This window comes from Nerophis lumbriciformis, linkage group LG23 (assembly GCF_033978685.3).
Source record: "Nerophis lumbriciformis linkage group LG23, RoL_Nlum_v2.1, whole genome shotgun sequence".
NCBI classification, from domain to species: domain Eukaryota; kingdom Metazoa; phylum Chordata; class Actinopteri; order Syngnathiformes; family Syngnathidae; genus Nerophis; species Nerophis lumbriciformis.
Window position 1 is genome coordinate 15,612,184 of NC_084570.2, and position 9,864 is coordinate 15,622,047.

The window sequence follows — 9,864 nt, forward strand, 5'->3', positions numbered from 1 at the left end:
TTTTAAAATTGTTCTTTGAGTGCAATAGGAAATGTATGTTTAATGTATTGTAAGACTTTCTGTTAAAATAAAGCCCATATTAAAATTTGTTGTAGTTCCCTTTATTTTGAAAAGTGTCAATATACATTTTGGCACCGGTACCAAATTGGTATCGGGACAACCATAATATAAATATTCCGTTTCCACTGTGACTGCAGTTAAATAGTATCCTCGAACGCGCAAGTGCAATTTAAAAAATTAATAAAATAAATACAAATGCATCAGTGGGGGGGGGCGTGGCCTGCGGACCTGCAGCGAAGCAGGGTGTGCCAAGACCGGCTTCGAGATCAGCGACAGGTGCGTAGATGGCCCACCAGGGCCTGGTTATCTAATCCCCTGTCGCTCTGTTAAAAGGCAGCAGCCGGGAGGAGAGAGTATGGGAGTTGGAGCTGGAGTAAGAGCGAGAGCGAGCCTGAGACGGACACAAAAGCATTTGCTGGAAAGTAAGAGACAGACTCTATTGAAAAATAAAACTGTATTAAGAACCTGAACCGGGCTGTCATGTCAGTGCTTGGTGGTCCGAAGAACCCCCTGGAGGGCAACTTCCACAGTATCATTTATAGAAATTAATTCTGGTGATAAGCTAATTCCTATCAGTTAACTGATGGTGACAATGAGAACACAGAAACAAACTGACATAGTTGGCTCAGATAGTTCAGGTCGAAGTTAACATTTAACACTCTTCTGTTCTATAATTAATTATTCTTGTTTTGGTTGATTTTTTTAAACGCAGAATAACTCAACTAATTGAAAATCTAAGCTTGTATTTCTGAAAACCTTTACTTTTTAACTTTGGTTGTCCAATGTGAGCGACACATTTAGCCTCCCATTACAGTTTTAGCGTATTTCCCCCCCCCCCCAAGATGTAGTGGCTGCTGGTGGCAGGAGCTCTGTGCTCTTGTGTCATCCTTTTGTGTTCCTGATGTTTCCCTCTTGTGAGTTTTTATGCCTTTTGGTTCGGGAACTGTGTGACACATTCATGACTTCAACGGTGCTTTTTTGTGAACTTCTGGATCTGCCTCCCGAGAGCCTTTTTGCCATGGAGACCAGCTGCTGGGTGTCTGTCACACCAGAGTCCGTTTGGAGAAACTGAAGGAGATGCGGATGAAGAGACAGGGCTGCGGAGCTGGCGCTGAATGAGCAGGTCTCAGACACCTCGGTCTCCTTAGACGTATCCTCGCTCGTCCATGCGGACTGGACACTGGTCGAGAGTTAGTCGGTGGTCGAGGGTGGAGTCGGCTCTCTTTGTTGCTTTGTTGGGTCTGCTCCTGTCTCTGACCATGCTCCCCCCACCCCAGCAGACTAATGTTGTGTCGTTCGCGAACGATTCGTTCGAACGAACGAATCTTTTGAGTGAACGTACTGAACCAAATCACTTCATGAACTGATTCGTTCCTTTCTCAGTTCAGTTGAGCTCCGCCGCGACCATGCCGGTATGAGTGGAACTGGCGCATTCTGTGACGTCGGCGAACGACGCAGCCAGCTACTCATCATGGGGGAGGGACTGAGCGAACGATTCGTTCACCGCGGATTAACGACATGAATCACTCAGTGAACGACAACGCTCTCGCTCTCTGCTCTGCTTGCCCCAATGCCGCGAGTGATTCTCCTCCCGTCGCGGGGATATGTTTCATGCCATTGGCATCCGTTCTCCATTCATTCTCCAAGCTAACGGCTAATGTTGACTCAAGCCACATGAAAACAAACACACACATTATCTCAACACATAAAGTTATGAGAGTAGAGGAGACAGAAAGAAAGTCAGTGCAGGGCAAGGCTGAGCAGCAGCGACGCGAGGGGGAGGGGCGGGGGGTAAAGTGTAGGGCAGGCTGTTTGAGAAGATTTAAAATAAAAATAATAACTAATGTATGTACATATACATAGGCTATTATTTATCTTGATTTTTATATTATTTAAGCTATTTATTTTCTTTTTTATTGCATATTTAAGTTGATATTTCCATTTTTATATTTTTAAATGTAAGCTACAGAAATTTTAGTTTTAATGTTGGCTTTTCTGGCACTTGGTTTAATATTTGTTTAGTTTTATTTAAGGTAGCCTGTTTATTTTCTTTTTGTTTGCACATTTAAGTTAATATTTTCTTTGTTATATTTTTAAACGTAGGCTACAGAACATTTAGTTTTTATGTTGGCATTTCTGGCTCTTAATTTATTTGTTTTATTTTGAAGGTATTTATTTTCTTTTTGTTTGCATATTTACAGAACTGCTGCTGCAGAAGTGATTCGGTGATTCGCCGACCTGCGCACAGAACTGCTGCTGCAGAAGTGATTCGGTGATTCGCCGACCTGCGCACAGAACTGCTGCTGCAGAAGTGATTCGGTGATTCGCCGACCTGCGCACACTGTACTGCAGTGCCGGCCCAAGCCTCCATGGGGCCCTAAGCAAAATTTGATTTTGGCGCCCTCTATTTCTGCCAATAATATTGATTGATCATTCACACACCTACTATAAACTCATTGCGGCTCTGGCAGTGTTGTTTACATTATCCTATTGTCAGCCTGGCATGTCTTTACAAATGACATGTCATTTATAAAGATATGGGGGTGGCCCAGTTAAGAACATAAATAATACCAATGAATGAACGAATGATGTCCAGAGTGCCACATATGGTTCCTAATCTTAAAATGTAGAAAACATTCAGCTACAAGAGTGGCCTGGGTTGAACAGTCCAAGTGATAAAGCTTTGTATTTACAGTAAAAGTGTCATCTTGTCTCATCAGTCTTGTACATATTAGTCTTTAATTACTAGTTTATATTTTTAGTTAATTGTTCATATTTAATGTTTACTTTGTACAAAGAGAGCGCAGTCTACTGAAGTTAAATTCCATGTGTGTTAAACATAACTGGACAATAAAGCTGATTCTGATTCACTTTATTATTTTTGGTAACAAAAACCTGAAAGAGCAATGTGTAAAAATGTTGACCTAAAATTGTGTTTTTGTACAATAATATATCTTTGATCATTTAGAAATCATCAGTCAGACTCGTACATGCAAAAAATAAAAAATAATAATTTTTTGTTAATTGCTTTTGGGGGCCCCCTGGTGGCCGCGGGGCCCTAAGCAAGCGCTTAGTACGCTTATGCCTTGGGCCGGCTCTGCTGTACTGTACTACGCACGCTCCCCCCTCCTTTTTTTTTGGGGGGGGGGGGGGGGGGGGCATCACTACAGCAGACGATGGCGTGGAACACCGCAGAGGCCACCACAGTGTATATGTTTTTTTTCATTTTGTTGTTTTTGTTTTACTTTTTAGTGTTGTGTACTAGGCAAAGAGAAGGAGGCGACACCAAGGCAGAACTGTGTTTTCAAAGGTTTATTTAAACCTTTGATGAATGTGTGGGATGTGTATGCTACCACTAGTGAGTGAATGCAGACTATGTGTGGAATTAACAATGTGGAATTTACCAGAGGGTGTTGTCGGTGCGTGTTGGATGTATCTTTTGTCCAATCTAAAGGTGGAAGGCGAAGGGGTAGTCAGGAGGGAGGCAAGCAGTCAGGGGCTGGAGAGAGGCAACGATGTCCGGGTCCGAACAGTGGTCAAGGATCGGGGAAGGCAATCAATCAATCAATTACTTTATTGTCATTGTCATAATAACACTTAAGTCATACATGAACAACGATATTTTGTTTGAGCTTTGTCCAGCGGCATAGAAACTGCATTGATGTGCAGGTTGACAATAGTTTACATTTTAGCATTTTAGCATTGTCAGGAAGATCGCGATAAGAGGGACGTGGGGGTGGGAACAGTCAGATGTCTGATGGGTGTTACGTTGATGTTGCAGCAATGCAATGTCCAGAGCACAATTATTGAGGTGGTGAAGAGTGAAGTAATAAGATGGTTCCGGGGCAGCAAAGGGGCAGGCTGTTCATTTAGCAGTCTCACAGCCTGGGGATACAGACTGTGAGACATTCTGGTGGTCCTGGCGCGGACCGATCTATACCTTCTTCCAGAGGGTAGCAGGTTGAAGAGGCCATGTGCTGGGTGGTATCTGTCTGTCGTTGTAGGCAGCGAGTTGTGTACATGGCACTCATCTCTGGGAGTATCGTCCTTCTAATTTCCCCCGCCGCTTTAACCACTCGCTGGAGGGCCTGTTGGTTTGCTTTAGAGCAGCTAGCAAACCACACTAAAAATCCGTAAGTGAGGACACTGCTGATGGCACGGTTGTAAAAGTTGACCATTGATTTCTGCGGAATGTTTGCGCATTTTAGTTTCCTCAAAAAAAAAAAGACGTTGTTGGGCCTTTCTGACTGTAGAAGCAGTGTTAATGTCCCAGCATAGATCTTCTGTTATGTTCACCCCTAAGAATTTGAAATGCTTGACCCTTTCTACATGATTGTTATTAATTAAAAGTGGAGGGTGTTTGTTCTGCCCTTTCCTGCGGAAGTCTACAATTAGTTCTTTGGTTTTGTTAGAACCAAGTTATTGTTAGCACACCATGAAGCCAGCTGTTGGACCTCTGCATTGTATGCTGTCTCAGCATTATTACTAGCAACAATCCGGGAGGAGGTCGTGAGGCAAGACACGATCACGGAAGACACTGTGGAAGACACAAAGGACATCAAGACAGGAACAAGGAAGAGCACAAAGAAGACGAGCAAGGAACATGGGAGAGGTGCCAGACGTGATGCTTACTCAGGTAAGATTGGCTACGTTTTGGCGAAGGTTTCCTGGCTTTGCTGTCTCTTTATGCCGCTCCCTCTCGTCAGGCTCGGGTGCGCAGATGGGTGATTGCCTGCTGCGTGGGCGTGCTGCGCCCAGCGCGAGCGGGGGCGTGCCCGAGTGAGCAGCCAGAATCATGAGAGACACGGGTTCGAATCCACGCCATGACATTTAGCTGTGTGTCGAAGTGGCTGGTTGCATCAGCTCTGCTCTTTTAATGTCTTTAATGTCCTTTGTGTTCTTTGATGTTTCCCTCTTACACACATGTTTATGTGTGCTATGGCTTTGAGGTTTTTTTATTCCTTGGCCTCAGTCTGGACCCTCTCTCCAGGGGCTCCAGACTGAATATGTTTTTTTCTCTCACCAATTTCTTCCCCTCCACAGCGTTTACCTGTTTCTAAACTTTTTTGTAAGGGCCGCCAGAAGTTGGCAGATGTTTATCTCTTACACACGTGCTTATGTGTGCTATGGCTATGAGTTTTTTTTCTTCTTGTTCTGTCTCCCTGTAATGTTTGTCTGCTCTTAAATGGGATTGTACTGACAATCTAAATTTCCTCTCGGGGATTATTATAGTATTTCTGATTCTGATTCTGATATACCATGATAAAAGCGCTACATCCCTTAATTTCATTGTACTTCCTCTTTCATTCAAAACAATAGCATACTGGTACCACAAGCCAAACAAATCAGCACATTACAATCTGATTTACAGGATTGCTATGGTGAGTAACACCTGTAAGACTGCATGCAATGATGCAGCAATAGTCTCAAATGGTATTTTAAAAGGTATTACTAGCACTCAGTTAAAAAGACACAGAATACTTTGATGTCATCTCTGTCAATAGGGCTCGTGGGTTTGAAACATGCAAGTTTTTCATCATAAAGCGTCTTATATTATCCTTAAAAGGCAAAGAGCGCAGTTCTAGAACATGATTTATTGTGTGCTCCACAATTACGCCTCACTTATTCATAGTGAACCACAGCTACTGTAACTGAATTCATTTATTTCCATCAACCTTGCTGCAGTTTGACAGTTATAGATGCATTTAATTAATGAGTGAAGGATTTCTTGGCTCCCTTCATTCCGGAGCCTATTTGAGATTGGAAAGGGAAAAAAAACAAAAAAAAAACAATGGGTGGATAATGCCATTTTTGGGTCTCACTGATTATAGCAACATGAAAAGAAAAAATCTTGCTCTCAAGCATCTACATGAGATAAATATATTTGGTCAGCCGTGCAGGATGAAGTTGTGTCTCTCTCTTGGCTGCATCCTCCAGACAGATGTTGCTTCATTTCCACACTGGCCAACTATTCACCCGGTTTGAAATGGCCACTTATCTCTGATTTGAATAAAAACAATTATAACATAATTGGGCCTCATAAATTACTTTTTTTCACCCCTTGTTCAGCACAAGCAATGGTTGATTCACCGACACCCTTGTGTGTCCATTTAAGGGTTTTTCACAGTTGGCTGCGAATCCACCATGATTATGGTGAATTCGCCGTGGGTGGGCCTATTGTAGACGCTGCACACACTGACTTAGTCAGTGGTTGTTCCAAAACCCCACAGCTACACTGAATGGATCTAAGACTTTTAATCAATGAACTTATAAAGTGGGAGGTGAGTTTGCTGAGGGAACAACTCCTTCCACAAACACCTTTCTAAGAACGAGAACTAACATGAGTCCCGTTGCCATTCTCTGTGCAAAAAATGGTGAAGCAGTTAATTAAAGGTGTAGGAGGACCAACTTTGGGGAAACACAATTCTTGCCGCGATATCGTTTTGTCTCAGTTTGAGTCAGCTAAAACCGGCTCTATAGCGCCTCCCTGGACCTCTTTCAGAGATGTGTGAAAATGGAAAAAGATGAAGAAAAAAACAATTTTTTTGTTTTAATATATTTTCTGTAGGAGGACAAACATGACACAAACCTTCCTAATTGTTAGAAATCCCACTGTTTATGTTAAACATGCTTCACTGATGAGAGTATTTGGCAAGCGCCGTTTTGTCCTACTAATTTCAGCGATCCTTGAACTCACCGTAGTTTGTTTACATGCAGAACCTTCTCCGACACTGCCACAGAAAGACGTGTGTTATGCCGCTCATTCTTTGTCTCACTTTGTCCACCAAACGTTTTCTGCTGTGCGTGAATGCACAAAGGTGAGCTTTGTTGATTTTATTGATTTACTGGAGTGCTTATCAGGCATATTTGGTCAATCCATGATTGCAAGCAAATCGATGCTAACATGCTATTTAGGCTAGCTGTACATATTGCATCTTTATGCCTTGTTTGTAGGTATATTTGAGCTAATTTAATTTCCTTTACTCATGTCCTGTGTGTATTTCATTTATATTTGCATGTCTCATGGCACATTATATGTATGTAATATTGGCTGCATGTCTGATAGTTGTTTGTGTGCCATGTTGTTCCAGACCACAGCAAACGTTACCCAGCTCGCAAAGATTGTAATAAATCCATTAGAACACCCACATCTATTCTGAGCCAGTAATTTCCGGAAGTTATCTCATCCTGTGAGAAACCTCCGTTTTACTAATGATTTCCAATATTGCAAAAATGTGTAGAATAAAAATTGAAATGCAGCATTTCTGTCAACAAACATTTGCGTCAGCCTGCGACACAGTCAATTTGATAGTAGGCTAATATAGCTAATATTGACACTTACATCATGTGTTGCCTTCATTATAACACATATAAGGCTTTTAATTTTTTGCGGTACCATTTCCCCATACCTAGGATTCGATACCAGTACCAATTTTCGGTACTTTTGTGTGTGTTCATGTGGTAATAAATGTTAATTGCTTAATTATAAAAACAATTTTTTGTTTAACATTTAACAGATCTGAGCCTTCATGTAACAAGCTTGCGTACGCACCAACACCTGTTGTACACCCTTTTTGACGGTAAAAATTAGATGCATCAAGACTGACAACTTACACGGCTGGTACCGATAAGCGTATCGATGAATACCAGTATCGATAAGGAATATTGATAGTGGTATCATAATGATAAAATCCGAAGGATATACAGTACAGGCCAAAAGTTTGGACACACCTTCTCATTCAATGCATTTTCTTTATTTTCATGACTATTTACATTCTAGATTGTCACTGAAGGCATCAAAACTATGAATGAACACATGTGGAGTTATGTACTTAACAAAAAAAGGTGAAATAACTTCAAACATGTTTTATATTCTATTTTCTTCAAAATAGCCACCCTTTGCTCTGATTCCTTTTTCGCACACTCTTGGCATTCTCTCGATGAGCTTCCAAAGGTAGTCACCTGAAACGGTTTTCACTTCACAAGTGTCAAAAGTTTTGATGCCTTCAGTGACAATCTACAAGGTAAATAGTCTTGAAAATAAAGAAAATGCATTGAAATGAGAAGGTGTGTCCAAACTTTTGGCCTATACTCTACATCCCTAGCAGCATAAATGCCAACCCTCCCGGATTTTCTGGGAGAATCCCGAAATTCAGCGCCTCTCCCGAAAACCTCCCGGGACAAATTTTCTCCCGAAAATCTCCCGAAATCCAGGCGGAGCTGGAGGCCACACCTACCCTCCAGCTCCATGCGGACCTGAGTGAGCCTGTTTTCACGTCCGCTTTCCCACAATATAAACAGCGTGCCTGCCCAATCACGTTATAACTGTAGAATGATCGAGGGCGAGTTCTTGGTTTCTTATGTGGGTTTATTGTTAGGCAGTTTCATTAACGTCCTCCCAGCGCGGTAACAACACACAACAACAGCAGTCACGTTTTCGTCTACCGTAAAGCAGTTTGTCTACCATAAACAGCAATGTTGTGACACTCTTAAACAGGACAATGCTGCCATCTACTGTACATGCATATGTGACAATAACATCTACGGCTTTTAGAGAGTGCAGTGCACAACTGCGCACACAACAAGGAGACGAAGCAGAAGAACGAGTAAGATACAGCCATGGCGACGCAGACGACGAGTAAGATGAAGAAATACGCTTGTAAGTTCCAAGCCGCAGCTGCGATTGGACCTGGATAGCCTCCGGGAATAAGTAGTGGACTACAAAGTGCTTGGCAGTGAAGATCTTCCTCAGGAAGCAAAGATTGACCGGTTTTGGGCCATGCTAGGGAGAGATGGAAGATTCCAGACTCTAGTGTATTTGATGAAAGCACTTTTGTGCGTGCCACACAGCAATGCATCATCAGAGAGGGTGTTCAGCATGGTTAGAAAAATAGTGACAGAACATTGATGGACAATTCAACTCTTAACTCAACAATGAGTAGATGACTGTTATGTGTGTGTATATGTGTAAATAAATGAACACTGAAATTCAAGTATTTATTTTATTTTTATATATATGTATATATATATATATATATATATATATGTATATATATATATATATATATATATATATATATATATATATATATATATATATATATGTATATATATATATATATATATATATATATATATATATAATTATATATATATATATAATATATATATATATATATATATATAATATATATATATATACTGTATATATATATAGCTAAAATTCACTGAAAGTCAAGTATTTCTTATATATATATATATATATATATATATATATATATATATATATATATATATAAGAAATACTTGACTTTCAGTGATATATATATATATATATATATATATATATATATATATATATATATATATATATATATATATATATATATATATATACATGAAATATATATATATATATATACATGAAATACTTGACTTGGTGAATTCTAGCTGTAAATATACTCCTGCCATCTTAGCCACGCTCCAACCACGCCTCCCCCCCCTTCCGAAATCGGAGGTCTCAAGGTTGGCAAGTATGCCTAGCAGCAACAAAGAAAAAGTAACACAAATGATTGAAAAACGGATTGGAAAGTATCCAGATCAATGCGGAACAAGAGATGCTTTGTTGGTGGTTTATATTTGAAGATTGCTAATTCAGTCATTTTGCTGTCAAATTAAACATGTTTTAGCCTCAGACAGATCATCCAATCATCATGCAGAAACCCATTGTCTGGGCCATCCCACTGCCCTGTAGACCCCCAGAGAAGCTCAGCTTTCCTTAGAAGTAACACATTTTTTGTAGGG

At 40.6% G+C, this 9,864-nt stretch overlaps 1 long non-coding RNA gene across 3 annotated transcripts in view; it reads right to left on the minus strand.

Annotated features, from left to right (window-relative positions):
• Positions 1–4,806, minus strand: part of LOC133622365 (uncharacterized) — a 178,337-nt gene extending 173,531 nt beyond the window's left edge. For all 3 annotated transcript variants that reach the window (XR_009817768.1, XR_009817767.1, XR_009817766.1), the window contains exon 1: positions 4,693–4,806. This is a non-coding gene — a long non-coding RNA (uncharacterized lncRNA). The remainder of the gene's footprint in view (positions 1–4,692) is intronic.
• Between the last annotated feature and the right edge of the window lie 5,058 nt (positions 4,807–9,864).